General features: G+C 44.3%; 1 long non-coding RNA gene across 1 annotated transcript; it reads right to left on the reverse strand.

Annotated features, from left to right (window-relative positions):
* Positions 1-1,535: 1,535 nt before the first annotated feature.
* Positions 1,536-9,965, reverse strand: LOC122465598. The gene is made up of 3 exons (XR_006290543.1): positions 9,893-9,965; positions 5,366-5,467; positions 1,536-2,611 (listed from the first exon to the last, which is right to left on the reverse strand). It is a non-coding gene; the product is annotated as an uncharacterized LOC122465598 (long non-coding RNA).
* Between the last annotated feature and the right edge of the window lie 5,506 nt (positions 9,966-15,471).

Genomic DNA, 15,471 nt, shown 5'->3' on the forward strand with positions numbered 1-15,471 from the left:
AATGGGTGTTACCATACAGACTGTAACAAGAGTGATCAGGAAAGGTGAGCTATTACCAGCAGGAGAGTGGGGGGGGGGGCCAGGAGGGGGGAGGACACCTTTTGTAGTGATAATCAAGGTGGGCCATTTCCAGCAGTTGACAAGAACAGTGTGTTTGTGTGTGTGGGGGGGGATAAACAAGGGGAAATAGTTTGTGTAATGACACATCCACTCCCAGTCTTTATTCAAGCCTAAGTTAATTGTATCCAGTTTGCAAATTAATTCCAATTCAGCAGTCTCTCATTGGAGTCTGTTTTTGAAGTTTTGTTGTTGAAGAATTGCCACTTTGAGGTCTGTAATCGAGTGACCAAAGAGATTGAAGTGTTCTCCAACTGGTTTTTGAATGTTATAATTCTTGACGTCTGATTTGTGTCCATTTATTCTTTTACATAGAGACTGTCCAGTTTGGCCAATGTACATGGCAGAGGGGCATTGCTGGCACATGATGGCATATATCACATTGATAGATGCGCAGGTGAACGAGCCTCTGATAATGTGGCTGATGTGATTAGGCCCTGTGATGGTGTCCCCTGAATAGATATGTGGACACAGTTGGCAACGGGCTTTGTTGCAAGGATAGGTTCCTGGGTTAGTGTTTTTGAATAAAGACTGGGAGTGGATGTGTCATTACACAAAGTAAAACTATTTCCCCTTGTTTATTCCTCTCCCCCCTCCCCCCACTTCCGTTCTTTTCAACTGCTGGAAATGGCCCACCTTGATTATCACTACAAAAGGTTTCCCCCCCGCCCCCCAGGCCGCTCTCCTGCTGGTAATAGCTCACCTTTCCTGATCACTCTTGTTATAGTCTGTATGGTAACACCCATTGTTTCATGTTCTCTGTGTATATAAAATCTCCCCACTGTATTTTCCATTGTATGCATCCGATGAAGTGAGCTGTAGCTCACGAAAGCTTATCCTCTAATAAATTTGTTAGTCTCTAAGGTGCTACAAGTCCTCCTTTTCTTTTTAAGAAGGCACAGAACATCGTACTGGAAAAAAATCAATGAGATGGGACCAATGTAGCAGTTCCCCATCAATTTCTGAAGAAAATGATATGCAACTACTGTAGAATCATAGAATATCAGGGTTGGAAGGGACCTCAGGACCATATCTTTATTGCAATTTTCCATGAGCCTTGCTTATTAGGTGCCTTTTAGATAAATTAGTGATATGTTTATTTGTTTTACTTCTGACATTACACTTATGGCATCATAACTGACCTGGGGATTGCAGCAGATCTCATATTACAAGTTGTTCTTAAGATCAAAGTTATTATTTCTTAAGACTTCTCAAGATAAGTCAAACATTAATGTTTTCAAAGTAAACTGCACAATTTAAATGTCTGCCAGTTTTTTGTTTTTTGTTTTAAAATTTATGTACACCTGTACTCAAATTACTTACAGAGAAAGTTAGTCTTGTGATCTGGCACTTGCACTTTGCTTTGTCATAATGAGATGTACAATGATGGCTTTGACCAAAAAGGTAGTCGTGTCCTTGAAAGCTATTCAAGTCATTTATACATTCCTTAAAGCATTACACACACAGACACACACACTTGTGCACATTCATGTGTTTAAAGGCCTTCTGGCTTAGCACTGGTCATTGTAACTGTCCTGATTGTTAAATAAAAAAATCACAAAACACACCTAACAGCAATGCTTTGTACTGAACTTTCAGACTTTTTGTGACTATTTTGTATTAATAAGTGCCTTTCTTCCTTCTCTAATATGAAACTGGCCTACCACACCTTTCTAATGTTGGAAAAGCTAGGATGTGAATTGGAGGAGTGGCAACAACAATTAAAATATGTTTGAGAGTACTTTTGTGATACTTTTAGCAAGATATGAAACCAAGCATAAAGCACTTCCCTTTACCTCATACAGTCCCAAAGCAAACACAGAGGTAGGTGCTGGCTGGTTTGTTCTGTGCTTGGGTGAGTGTCCTGGTTTCCTGTTGTTGTTCCTGTTCTCCCTCATTCCTATCCCCATCACATCCCTTCTATCTGCCTGCATATGCCACTAAGTGCTTTTGTTTATAGGAGGTTACGTTTGCTTGGTGTTCCCAGACAGCTTGTGCCCTCCTTAATCCTCAACCTCTCTTTATGGCAATGCTGTACTCCCATGGGCCCCCTCCCTTGTCTACCTGCACAACTACACTGTCTGTGCCATGTCAGGGGCACAATATTATGCACTACTGTTTTTGAACAGTCTTTGCAGCAGTTTTTCATACAAGCTGTGGCGGAAACCAGTTTGAGCCACAGAGGCAGTGTAAGCTACTGGTAAGTGTGTGTTACAGCTGTACCAGATCTGCAGAGGCTAAATAAGTCTATTACAGCCCTGGCACCAGCCGTAGCTGCTTTTTTTGCTTTAGAAGTCTCCAGTTCAATCCCCACACTGTTGGCCAAGATGATGGTTGCAGCACCACATGATGACTTCTGCAGATGTAAACTCCAGCATAGATCTTGCTGGTGGAAACTCCAAAGGAAGACGTTGTGAGGGCACAAAAAGCTGCAGCCTTCCTCCTGTGGAGGTGGGAGATTCAGAAGGCCAGTACCATCCAAAAGTGGCTAGAGCTGGAAGGAAAGGAGGCAAAAAAGGAAGAATCCATTCATCTCCTCAATGGCTATTTGGCAGAGCATCTAAAGAGCCTTTAGTGGAACTTAAAGCTATTCTTAACCTTTCACAGAGAGCGTGCGGGAGGATGACAGTAGAAACACCAACTGTCTGTGCAAGGGTTAAATGTCTCATGGTGTAAAGGGGGTACTGCTGGTGTAAGGTGGTGAAATTTGCACTGCCCTCTGCCAGCTTTAGCAAATCTGGCCTCTAGCTTGTTTGAAGCGTTAGGACAATCACCAGTTTGCTGTTTTACTCACAGAGCCTTGCTCTCTGACAAATAAACCTAAGTTACATGAAGCATCCCTCTACTTTTCTCCTATGTTTGTAACAAGAAATTTTGCAACTATTACTAATGGGCACCTAGGGATCCCTAAAGTAGTTGATCCTGATAAGTTACTAAGTGTTTCTGCCTGTTCCTGTGTACACTGCTGTGAAGTATTACAAAGTCAGACTCATTCTTATGTTAATGTTCTCCGCATTTCTCCAGTGCCCTGATTTGAAGCCTTATAATAGAACTGGGAATTTACCAATTTACAGCTGCTGTTGAGATGCAAGACTGGGTTGCTAAAGGCACCCAATTGCATCTGCAAACATCTCATGCAATGGGGTGGGTGAAGAGGGCTGACTAAGGAAGGGCCCCGCCCATGTTTCCACTGTGTGTATCATGTGAGCAATGAGACACATTCCTTGCCCAAGAGGCTGAGCACACTGCCTCTAAGGTGAGGGTGTGTGGCTGGGGAATCAAATTCAAATGTTTCACTGCTGGGAAGCACATAGAGTCACCAGAAGACCTCAGGGCTGGCTCTCATGTGTTTGTTAATCATCTGAGACATGATGTTAGTGAAATGGAAGATCTGCATTACATAAATTGCCATAATCAAAGCTCAACAGATTCCTCCCTAACATTTGTGAACAAATGTCCTAAGATCACATGAAAAAGCCATTGTCCATGGTTCAGAGAAAGAAGAAAGAGCGAGAGTGATCAATATTATTACTATATCCTAGTATTTCAAATGCTTGGAAAAGAACCAGATTTCTAACAGAGTTTAAAGTATCAGGCAGAATGCATCCTGAATTCGGAAGGCCGAAGTCTGACCTCAGTTATGCTGGTGTAAATGTGGTGTGCTTCCAATGAAATAAAGATAATGAAATTATGATAACAGAATTTGACCCATTCTGACTTAATTTTCTCTTCATTCCTTAGACCCGTCTTCTACGTACAATTGGGTATGTGAATTTCTGTTTTATTGCTTTTAAAGTACAGTTCTTAAATCTGCTCTGTCTGGGTTCAGTAATATGCAGGAGAGGGTGAAAGGGGTGCTCCCCGCCACCTTTCTGCTCATGATTCTAGGCCAAATGGGGGGATGAAAAGACTCTCAGAATAATTTAGAGCAGTTTCAGGGCTGCTCTAAGTTACACTACCTAAAGTCAGCAGCTGTGGCAATTGATCTGGAGCATAAAGAATCTTGTCATACCTCTACCCCTTCCCCAAAAAACTTCTGTACCAGGAAAGGGTGTGGTATAGAGCCAGCTATGTCAGCTTTGTGCCATGCAAGGATTCCCTTGTGATGGGGGGAATCCTTGGCTGTCATTTTTAGGTCAGCTTTCTGGCTGCTCTGCACTGCCTTAGCAGCACAAAAACAGAATTCACAACTGAGGTCTGAGCTTTCTACTTGTATTTTGTCTAATGCTTTGGACTCAGAGTAGGGCTGATCAAAAATGGGATAATTCTTTTGCAAAAAATATATGCAATTATTTTCATCAAAAAATTTCAGAATTCTGCATTATATAGCAGATTTCTATCCAAGAATCTCAACATGCTGAACCTCACAACAGCCCTGTATTTACCCCCATTTTCAAGATGGGAAAACCAAGGCACAGAGAGGTCAACTGACTTCCTGAAGGTCACAAAAGAACACTGTGATAGAGAGGGGTACAGACCATAGAGTGCCAGACTCCTTGTCCAGATTTTTAACCACAAGACAGACCCTGTCCTTGTTTCCTTTCATGTCAGGATAAGAATTATACCTACCCCTGGAAAGCATTGTCTCATTTTTTTAAAATCGCTCACTGTAATGCACTATGAAATATTTTCTAGAAAATATATATTTTTAACTTTTTGTTGAAAAACCAAAACATTTTCAGGCAAAACCCAAAAAATTTTGGCTTTGGTTTTCAGGTTTTTGGTTTTCCAGTGAAAAATTTAAAGTCTGAGGACAGCAGATACTATCTGAAAAATTTTTCATTTGGTTGAAACCCCAATTTTCCATTTGAAAAAAGTTGACAGAGAAAGTTTTGTCTAGCCCTACCCTATAATATAACCCTGGAATCTATAACTTACATATAGAGAGAGTTTTTAATTTAGTATAATTCCCTTCTTTACAAATGTAAACTCATTGTTTAGCTCATGGAATAGCCCCAAGAAGTTCAGAGCACTGGAAAAGAAAAGTAACATTTATTGGTATTATAGGTGTGTTTTGTTTGTGTGGCTGTAATAATTTTAATATTTGGAGAGGTTAGGTGACAGATATCCGGTCAATGCTTTGAAACATTTTAAAAATATGAAAGTAAATAAAATCAAAAAGACCCTCCAGATTTCTTACATCTCTAGGTCTCCTTCAACTCCTCTACCAAGGACCAGGAACTTACCCAAAAACTCATTGCTAACCAGGCTCACTGAGACAAAAAGGTTTTATTGAACTTTTATTTACCTGTTCCATCAGATCACACCTGTTCATGGCAGCCATATTTCAGCACTATGTAGTTGGTGTGTTTTATGGGAGTGGCATGTTGGCTATAAATGTACTCTGCACCTGCAAAGAATAAAAAAGTTGTTCACAGTAAATCTTTCTATAAATTAAAAAAATTCAGGCCCTAATCCATAAAGGGACTTAGATGTTGCCAGGGGCGACAAAGTCCCTAAAAGGGGGTCATTGGCACCCGAACTGTGGCCCCAGCCCCCCGCACGCCACCTCTTCCTCTGAGGCCCTGCCCCCACTCCAGTCGCTCCTCTCAGGCCCCTCTCCCCAAAGTGATGGGGCCATGGGCCCCCTGGCCTACCCTGTTCTGGCACCTCTGGATGTTGCAATGCCTAACTTATAGGTGCCTAGAAAAACATTGGCGCAACACTGGGATCCACAAAGCCTGAGTTAGGTGCCTTAGCTCCCTTATTCAATGCACAGAAAGAGACAGGCACCTGAGAATGGGATCCACAAAAGTCAGCATGGTAGGTGGGGATCCTCCTAAACTAGCCAATGGGAGATACCAATGAGAGTGGGAGGTCCTAAGCCCTACCTATCTCACAGAGTTATGCGCCTAAGCCTGGGCTGCAGGGAGACGCCTGTCTCTGCTTGCAATCCACAGCCAGGAGCCCTTCTCCTGGAGTCAGGAGCCTTAGGCAACTAAGTCTTTTCTTGTGCAAATGAGTGAGGTGCCTGCCTCACTCCACGCAAAACAGCTGGAGGAGAAAATGCTGTCACTCACTTGATGACTTTTAGCCCAGCGGTCAGAGCACTCACCCAGGATATAGGAATTCCCCCCTCTGCTTGCAGGTGAGAAAGGATTTGAGGAGGGGTCTCCCACCTCTCAGGAGTGTGGTCTCACCACTGAGCTATGGAACATTTTGATACAGATTTCCCTCAATCTTGTCTATTGAAGCTGTTCCACTATGTATAAATACTTAAGTAGCCATTGGGCCAAAGAAAGAAAATGAGAATTACTTAGGGTATCCTCCTGGTGCTGTGGGAGACCCAGGGTCCAGTCTTCCTGCTCTAGTGACTATTTAATTATTTATACCCGGTGGAACAGCTTCAACAGGAGCGAGATTGAGGGAGCCCCACATGAAAGTATCCCATAGTTCAGTCGTAGGTGTGGTCCCCTCAGAGATAGGATTTGACCTGGGGTTTCCTTTCTCCCCCTCAGACAGAATGGAAAATTGAACCCTAGGTCTCCCACATCCTAGGTGAGTGTGCTAACCACTGGGTTAAAATTTATAAATTGGGTGACATCACCACCTCCCTTAGCTGGATTTTTAATGATGCCTGATCCAGTAGACATGCTCCGAGCATACCTAATGGATCTACTTATCTTCCCCTGATTTGTAGATTGCACTGGGGCTCAGGCATGAGATAGGTTTTCAGATGCCTAGACTGAGACCGCAACATAGGTGCCTAGGGAACTTTGATCCTGAAAATTTAGGCTCTGAGTGAAATTAGGCACATACAGAGTTAGTCAGCAGCCGAATGGGAGTTTTGTGGATCGCAGTGGAGCCTAAGACTGGGATTTAGGTGCCTAAATCTGGGAGTTGGTCACCTGAGTCCCTTTGTGGATCTGAGCCTAAGCTTCTCCACTTTCATTTCAGTCCCTGTGAATAGCAATCTTCTGAACTTGTGGATTTATCCCAATTCCTTTGACTTCAATGGGAGTGGCAGCAGGTCCTTCTGAAGTACTTTAGAAACATTAAGGACTAAATTGTATCTCGGGGATACTGTGGATGTGTGTTGGCCTAGTCACAATCTCTCCCTAACTAACTTTCACAGTACCCCGAGGCAGGTGAGTATTACTATACCCATTCTCAGATGGAGAAACTGAGACCAAGAGGCAAGATGTTGCAAAGTCTCAGAGGAAAACCGTGTCAGAACTGACTCAGTTAGGATTAGAAATCGGGGGTTTCTGGCTTCCACCCCTGTGGTCAGGCCACGAGGCTACACCTCCTTCTCCTTTCAGTTTTATAATAATTTTCAAAAATTACCATATACTTTTTATGTTGTACATTTACAGATGCATTCCACAACTCCTGCACAAGTTGAACTCCCATGGAGCTCAATGGGCATTTAACATACAGAGGGGCTGCAGAATCAGGCTCATAACTGGTCTGGAATTGTTGTTTTATTCCTCCCCCTGAAATCTTGCAGGAAAGCCAAACAGAGTACAGTGCAATGTACACATGGTGCATTTGTGATGGGAAAAGGAACACAGCATTCTTGGGACTGGTCTACACTACAGAGTTAGGTGAATGTAAGGCAGCTTAAGTCAACTTAACTCTGTCAGTGTCTACACTACATTGGTGCTCCCCATCCCTTCCCCCCCATGTAAGTCGCCCACTACATTGACTTAATAACCCCACCTCTGTGAGAGGCATAGTGCTTAGGTCAACGTAGTTAGGGCGACGCAGTGTCTGTGTAGACAGTGCGTTACTTACATCAGTGCTTCTCAAGCTATCTGATGTGGGGGACTGGCAATTTTTTTTTTCCAATGTGCGCGCAGACTGGCAGCCAATGGCTCGCAGAGCGGCACTGGTCCGCGCACCACCACTTTGAGTAGCACTGACTTACATTGCCCGTTGGCTGTCAGCCCCAGGGTAGGTGGGGTGGGGTGGGGTGTGTGAGCTCCAGCTGTGACGCCCAGGGCAGTGGGGCTTCAGGAGTCAGTGCCCCACAAGGTCCCACTTCAGTCAGTGGAAGCGCTCCTGGTGAGGACATGCAACACCAACAGAAGGAACACAATGCGCACATGAACCACTGCTTTAATTATTCCACTGGCTGTTTATCGATTTAACTTAAGTCGACTTAATTTTGTATAGTAGTCAAGGCCTCGGTTTTGATTACAGTGTCATCCAGAAGAGTTATATCAATAATATACACTGTGATTTATTATTTGGAAGACGATGTTAATCACTTGTAACCTGAGGTTTCTGAGTATATTTCTTCCGCAGATCACTATTAAATTAATCCTCAATTTAAAAATTATAGAGCTTGCCTTAAAACAGCTGTACAGTAATTTTCAAAGACATTGCTTTCTAATACATTTGAAAAAGGGACCTGGTGTTCTCCAAGTCCCACTCTACACTATCAGAGTTGAGCTTCTGTTGAGAAGCATGTTGGCAACTTCTACTGAGAGACCATGTGTTGTTATAGAGTATGTTGGGGATTGGTCCTGCTTTGAGCAGGGGGTTGGACTAGATGACCTCCTGAGGTCCCTTCCAACCCTGATATTCTATGATTCTATACTACGTGCCGCATCGGCAGGCAGCAATCGATCCAGCAGGGGTCGATTTATCACATCTAGAGACACGATAAATCGACCCCCCGAGCGCTCTCCCGTCGACTCCTGTGCTCCACCAGGGCAAGAGGCACAGGCGGAGTCAATGGGGGAGAGTAAGCTGTTGACTCACTGCAGTGAAGACACCGCGGTGAGTAGATCTAAGTACGTCGACTTCAGCTATGTTATTCATGTAGCTGAAGTTGCGTAACTTAGATCAACACTCCCTCTCCCTCCCCCCCCAGTGTAGACCAGGCCATAGAGAAAATAAAAGAGTAGCTGTAATACCTGTTTTGAAAATTCAGGGGGAGTCCTGCTCTCAATTTTGTATCAGCCTATATCCTCATCTACACAGCATATTAATGTAAAGATATTAAATAGCTGCACTGAAAAGAGCTTAAGTGCGTAAAACTTCTATTTTTCCTTGTGCTTGTATTTTGATTTCTAGGCAAGTGCTGCGGCCCTGTGGTCAGCAGAAAGCCACTCTTCAAACCAGGAATGCCAATTTCAGAGGAGGCCTGTTTTCTAACTTGGGTAATTCACAACATCAGTTGGTAGTATGGCTGTGAGCTCAGAGGTGCTCAAATATAGTTGCAAGTTTGACTTCAAGCAGAGGAAGTGTGCACCTATTCACAAGGATGGTGGGGAGAACATCGATTGCCTTTTTGGCCCTGAGGAAAGAGAAGACTGGAACCTCTGCTTGTACCATTCCTGGGAAGGAAGAGCAATTGCTGGGCTGGCTCTATCAACCACATAGACACACTGGTGTGATCTCAGATTGTGCAAAAGTCTAGACTTGCTGCTGTGCACAGTACTGCATACTCTACAAGCAAGGGTTTATTTTGAAGAAGAGGATTTATAATTTTTCCTTTCTATTAAGTGTCCTTCTGGAATAACTATGCTTTTTCCTGTTTTTCATATATCTATTGCTGTTTTTACTTAGCTTACAGTTTTGAGAGTCAGAAGTACTGTAGTAATAAAGCTCCCTGCCAATATGACTTGTTAGTTGATAGTAAAGAATCAGTAAACACTGGGAGAAAAGAAGCATGGGGTATGTCTTGTAAATCTCTGGAAATTTACTTGCAGCTGGTGTGACACCACTCTGTTTTTGTTTCCCACTAGAGTAAAGGCCAGGATTTGGCCCAAAATTTCAGGAAGATGGACTAGAATGCATGGGGAAAGGTTATAGAAATATTTACCTTTGAGATTGCCTCTCTCCTCATGCAATGCCATTGTAGATGTGATCAGCTTCCAGTTACTACAATGCTGGTGCTACAGAAAGAGAAAAGATAACAAGATCAGTTTGAGCTAACAAGACACTAAGTTTAAGCAGGAGGGGGCTGGAAGTGGGACATCTTCAGTAAACTGGAGCTTTGGAACACTCTTTCCCCATTGATCAATAGAATCCCAGCATCTTGACTCTCAGGCACATTGCAAACCTGCCTATTTTCCCAGGCAATTGAGATAGGGATGGTACAAGGAGTGCAGGGAGCGGATTACAGAACCTGATGAATGTCAGGGCTTGTCTGCACTGGGTTTTTAGCCCTGGTGCTGCTAAGCTAGTATAAACCGCTAGTGTGGATGTAGTGCATTTGTGTAAAGTGAGACTTGTACCAGTGCTGTTTACCCCAGTTTCATACTGGTACAATTCTTTTTGTAAATCTTCACAGTTGCATATATGAACAACTCTGCATTATTATTCGCAAAAAGAAAAGGAGTACTTGTGGCACCTTAGAAACTAACACATTTATTTGAGCATAAGCTTTCGTGAGCTACAGCCCACTTCATCGGATGCATCCGATGAAGTGAGCTGGTAGCTCACGAAAGCTTATGCTCAAATAAATGTGTTAATCTCTAAGGTGCCACAAGTACTCCTTTTCTTTTTGCGGATACAGACTAACACGGCTGCTACTCTGAAACCTGCATTATTATTGTGATTTTAGCTATAGGGTGGTATTAAACAAATAAATAGGCTTACCCAGCAGTTTTCTGCAAATAGAAATTTTATTAAATAAATTCCAGATCAGCTTACAGCTTAAATCAAGTCATTGACAGCTATCATTCACAGGAAACTATTATTTCTCAGTTAATTGGAGTTCAGTTAAACAAGGCTTTGCTGTAATGCAAAAATACTGAAAGACCAAATTTGTGACGGACTGAACTCCTAAAAATCGGGTACATCCTGGATAGCCTAAGAGAGCTGGAGTTTACGTTTCTCCTTTTTGAGACAACTTGAAAGATTAAAGGGTGCCCCACTGTTAATTCCCGAGAGAGACTGAAAAGACACCAAATGATCCAGGAGTCTCTGGGCCTTACCCAATGCGAATTGGGTCTTTCCATTGATGTGCTTTGAATGAGGCTCTTTAAAGAGGTGGAAGGTAAGAATTCTTGTAGATGTAGGAATGTAGGACTCATTTTTACTTTGGCTAACAGAAGTTATTTTTGATGGACCTGACCTGCTATGATCTGTTTATATTTTGCACCACTAAAGAGTAGGGGTGTATGGATCTGGTGGTTTCGTTTTGCCCGTTATATATGATGGAGCCAATGGTGAAATTTGGAGGCAATCAAATTTATCAATTTTTGTAAACATTAAATTCCTTTGCTAAAAGAACCAGGCTACAACAGACAGGATGATACTTTCAAGCACTTTCAAACAAAATTTCTTTATACATGCCTGATTTTCATTGCATACTAAATCCATGGCAAGTTTGAAGCAGCCTGAAATATATCTATTTTTTAATTATCCTTCCCCAGCTGTGGAGGGCCTGCCTGTAGTGGAACTAATGTGGTTCTATTTCATTGGCTGGGGAGATGATTTTAAAATGTTGCACAGAGGGTCCATGTCTCCTGCACATCTCAGAGGCCAGACAGGGGCTCACTGCACAGAGAGGCTTTGCGTGGAACTGTATAGCCACAGATTTGTTGGCTACTGTGCCATTTGAATATTTCTTAATTGGCAAAAAACATTTTCATCTTCAGAAAACTCAAGTCAGACAGAAATTGATAAACTCTTTTTAAACTGCCTGTTAGCTGACAATAAGCATGATGAGAAATGTCAGTCCAAAGAGTAATTTCTCCAGACATAAATGTGTGCCTGGCTACAGCAGCTTAGAATCACAGTGCTTCCTTAAGTCTCTGGCTTTATCCTTGCATGACACTATAATTCAAATCACATTACCTTGAATGAAGAGGGGTTTCATGTATATTTGTTTATATGACTACTGTCTCTCTCTCTCCTTTCACAAAACATCAGTATAACAAATAGACTCGGCACTCATTTGTCTCGCATGTCAAAACCATGTTCTTTGCCATAGCATATGAATGTGAGCGTAACATTACAAAGAACAGATTTTCAGCATCACAAAGCAAAGCAAGCAAACCACATTAGCTAAGCTTAGTGGCTGCAGTCTACACTCTTTCCTTTTCCAACAAAACCTCATTGCTGGAAATGTCTTGCTCCTGGAACAATCCTGGCAACACCCTGGACAAGAAGGACATTTGTTGGCTGCTTTCCATGACAGTCTCAATCTGATCAGGCCACTGCTGGTTATAGGGACTTCAAAGGGACTTGGCATTTCACGTACATTTGGTAACAGTTCCTTTCTGCTGGAACAACTGTTTGGCTCTAAACACACACTTTTTACTCTAGAAATTGAATGTAATATTAACATGTGGCACTTTTCATCTTCCAAGTGCTCTGCTCCAGTGGTGTATTTGCTTTGGGACAGAGAATGGCTGAAAAAGACTCAAGAGGACAAGTAGTTTTGTGCTTAAGGTACTGGATTTGGGAAATCTAGGTTCAGTTCTGCCAAAGATTCCCTATGCAACCTTGAGAAAGTCACTTAGGCTTTGTCTACACTCACACTTTTGTCAGTATAACTTATGTCACTCAGGGATGTGAAAAAAACCCACCCCCGGAGCGACATACGTTACACCGACAGAAGCACCGGTGGGAGATGCTCTCCTGCCAACATAGCTACCGCCATTCATTGGGGTGGTTTAATTATGTCGATGGTAGAGCTCTCTCCTGTCGGCATAGAGCGGTTAAATGGGAGATCTTAAAGTGGCACAGCTGTGCCACTGTATGGTCTGTAGTGTAGACACGGCCTGACTCAGGCTATGTCTACAGTACGCAGCTTTTGGCTGTGTTGCTACAGCCATGTCACTAAAAGGCACGCAGTGTAGCCGCCGTTGGTCTGCTTACAAAAACTTCCACCAATAGCGAGCGGCGTTAGCGTTGTTGGCAGGAGAGCACTCCTGCCGACAAAGAGCTGGTAACACTGGTGCTAGTCATTGGCAAAACATTTGTCTTTTGGAGTGGTGTTTTTATAACATCTCCTGAAAGACAAAAGTTTTGTCGTTCAGTTGCCAGTATAGACATAGCCTCAGTTCCTCATCCTTTAATTCTTGTGTCTGTCTTGTCAGTTTAGATTGTAAATTTTTCAGGGCTGGGACTCTCTCACTATGGGCAGGTCTTCACTACTCGCCGGATCGGGTAGTGATCGATCTATCGGGGATCGATTTATCGTGTCTCATCTAGATGTGATAAATCGATCCCCGAACGCGCTCCCCGTTAACTCCAGAACTCCAGCTTGAGAGAGGTGGAAGCGGAGTCAACAGGGGAGCAGCAGCAGTCGACTTGCCGCCGTCCTCATGGCCAGGTAAGTCGACTTAAGATACGCCGACTTCAGCTACGCTATTCGCGTAGCTGAAGTTGCGTATCTTAGGTCGACCCCCCTCCGCAATGTAGACCAGGGCTAAGTGTATGTACAACATGGCCCTGAGCACAGGTGGTACTCTAGGTGCTATAGTAGTACAAACATAGGTGTAGGACCAGTGGAGATTGCTGATATTTATTTATATTGTGCTTTGTAAATGTTTTGGAACCACCATTTAGGAACCACCAGTTGCTCAATGTTAGGCTATGTAACTGTGCAATGATATTCCTGTTACTTCTCATCCTCCCTGCTCACTTCTCTCCTATTGCTTATTACGCACACTTGTGCATCATGCTTGAAATTATATTGTAGTTTCTGGCAGGAAACATGTCATTCTATGTGTTGTACTTAGGAATTACCTGGCACAATGGGGCCCCAGGCCTCACATGTCCTTTGGGCACTACCATGCTTTTATCATTGTTACTCCAGCCCAACCTGCCTCCCACCCATTTTTACTTTCGCCCACCAGGTGTGTCTTGTTTTTTAGATTGTAAACTCTTTGTGTCTATATAGCACTGTGATGGGGTGTGTACCCCACACAGGCTGCAGAAGGGTTAATGTGGGCCTTAGAGGCCATTTCACATACCATGCTGTACCTAGAGGGAGAGCATGAGAATGATTGAGGATGAAGCCCACCTGAGAAGGGGCAGAGAGAGGACTATAAACAGAGGAAGTTGAGAGCAGAAGGGGCTGTTATAAACTTCACAGGTGCCGGCTTCCTCTGGGCCCAGGGGATGCTCCACCCCAGGCCCCGCCCCCACCTGATCCCTTTCCCCAAACTCCTACCCCCACCCCTTCCTGCCCCTACTCCGTCCAAAGCCCCACCCCACCCCTTCTCCCAAGCCTGGTTACTCTGGATGGGGGAGACTTAAACTGTGAGCTGGCCAGACAGACAAGTCATGGGACAAGGTGGACCACCAGAGGACCAAAGCAGCTGTTGGCAAGGGTGCCAGACAGGGAGAAAGCAGCTATGCATGTCTATCCACACGGAGGTGATCTAGCAGTGAGTCCCTCCTCCTTCACAAGCACCTAGCACAATGGTTTCCCAACCTGTTTGAGACTTGTAGGTGATATTGCAATAATAAATAATACGCTAAATGAAATTCTTACCACAGTCTCTTCAGGAGCTTCTCTTCAGTCACCTGCAAGAGACTTTGGCTCTTATCTCTTAGTGTTAGGACAAATGGGTATTCCAATATTAGATCCAGGTTCAATCCTTAAAATGGACCTGAACACTCACATCTTCTTGAAGTGGCTCCTGTGCTTAAACTTTCAGAGCTTGGGCAGCACCCTCCACCACAGACAGATTTTAGCCCCATGCTGGCTTTACCAGTTCAGAATCCAAACCAAAAGATTACTTACGAACCTGCATTCTTGAATGTTGTAAAGATACCATGCTGCACACTAAACTTTCTACAGCACTGCCAGATTAACTTCATGTAAATTCTATTATGCTCATTTTACAGATTGAGAATCTGATAGGTTTAATGACTTACCCAGTGCAGGGGTGGCAGGTTTGTAGAAATTTTGGTGGTGCCCAGAATCTGCCCCCCCAGTTCTGCCCCCCCAGCTCTGCCCCCCCACCTGCCTAAGGCTCTGGGAGGGAGTTTGGGTTGGGGGATGAGGTCTGGGGTGCAGGCCCTAGGCTGGGGCAGGGGATTGGGGTGCAGGAGGGGTGCAGGCTCAGGGAGGGAGTTTGGGTGCAAAAGGGGTGAGAGGTTGGGCTCTGGGAGGAAGTTTGGGTGGGGATGGGGTCTGGGGTGCAGGCTCTGGGATGGAGTTTGGGTGCTGGGTGCAGGCTCTGGGCTGGGGCAAGGGATGGGGGTGCAGGAGGGGGTGAGGGGTGCAGGCTCTGGGAGGGTGTTTGGGTGCAGGCTCTGGGAGGAAGCGCAGAGGGCTGGGGTGCCGGAAGCCAGGAGAGCGGCGTCAGCGTGGAGCTGCAGGGAAGAGGCAGGGACCCTCCGGGACCCAGGGGAGGTGCGTGGGGGCAGCAAGTGGGGGCCAGGGGACACTCGAGGGAGGTGTGAGAGGGTGGCAGGTAGGGCCGGGGGAGAGAC

The sequence above is a fragment of the Chelonia mydas genome, chromosome 4, assembly GCF_015237465.2.
Source record: "Chelonia mydas isolate rCheMyd1 chromosome 4, rCheMyd1.pri.v2, whole genome shotgun sequence".
Taxonomy (NCBI): Eukaryota; Metazoa; Chordata; order Testudines; family Cheloniidae; genus Chelonia; species Chelonia mydas.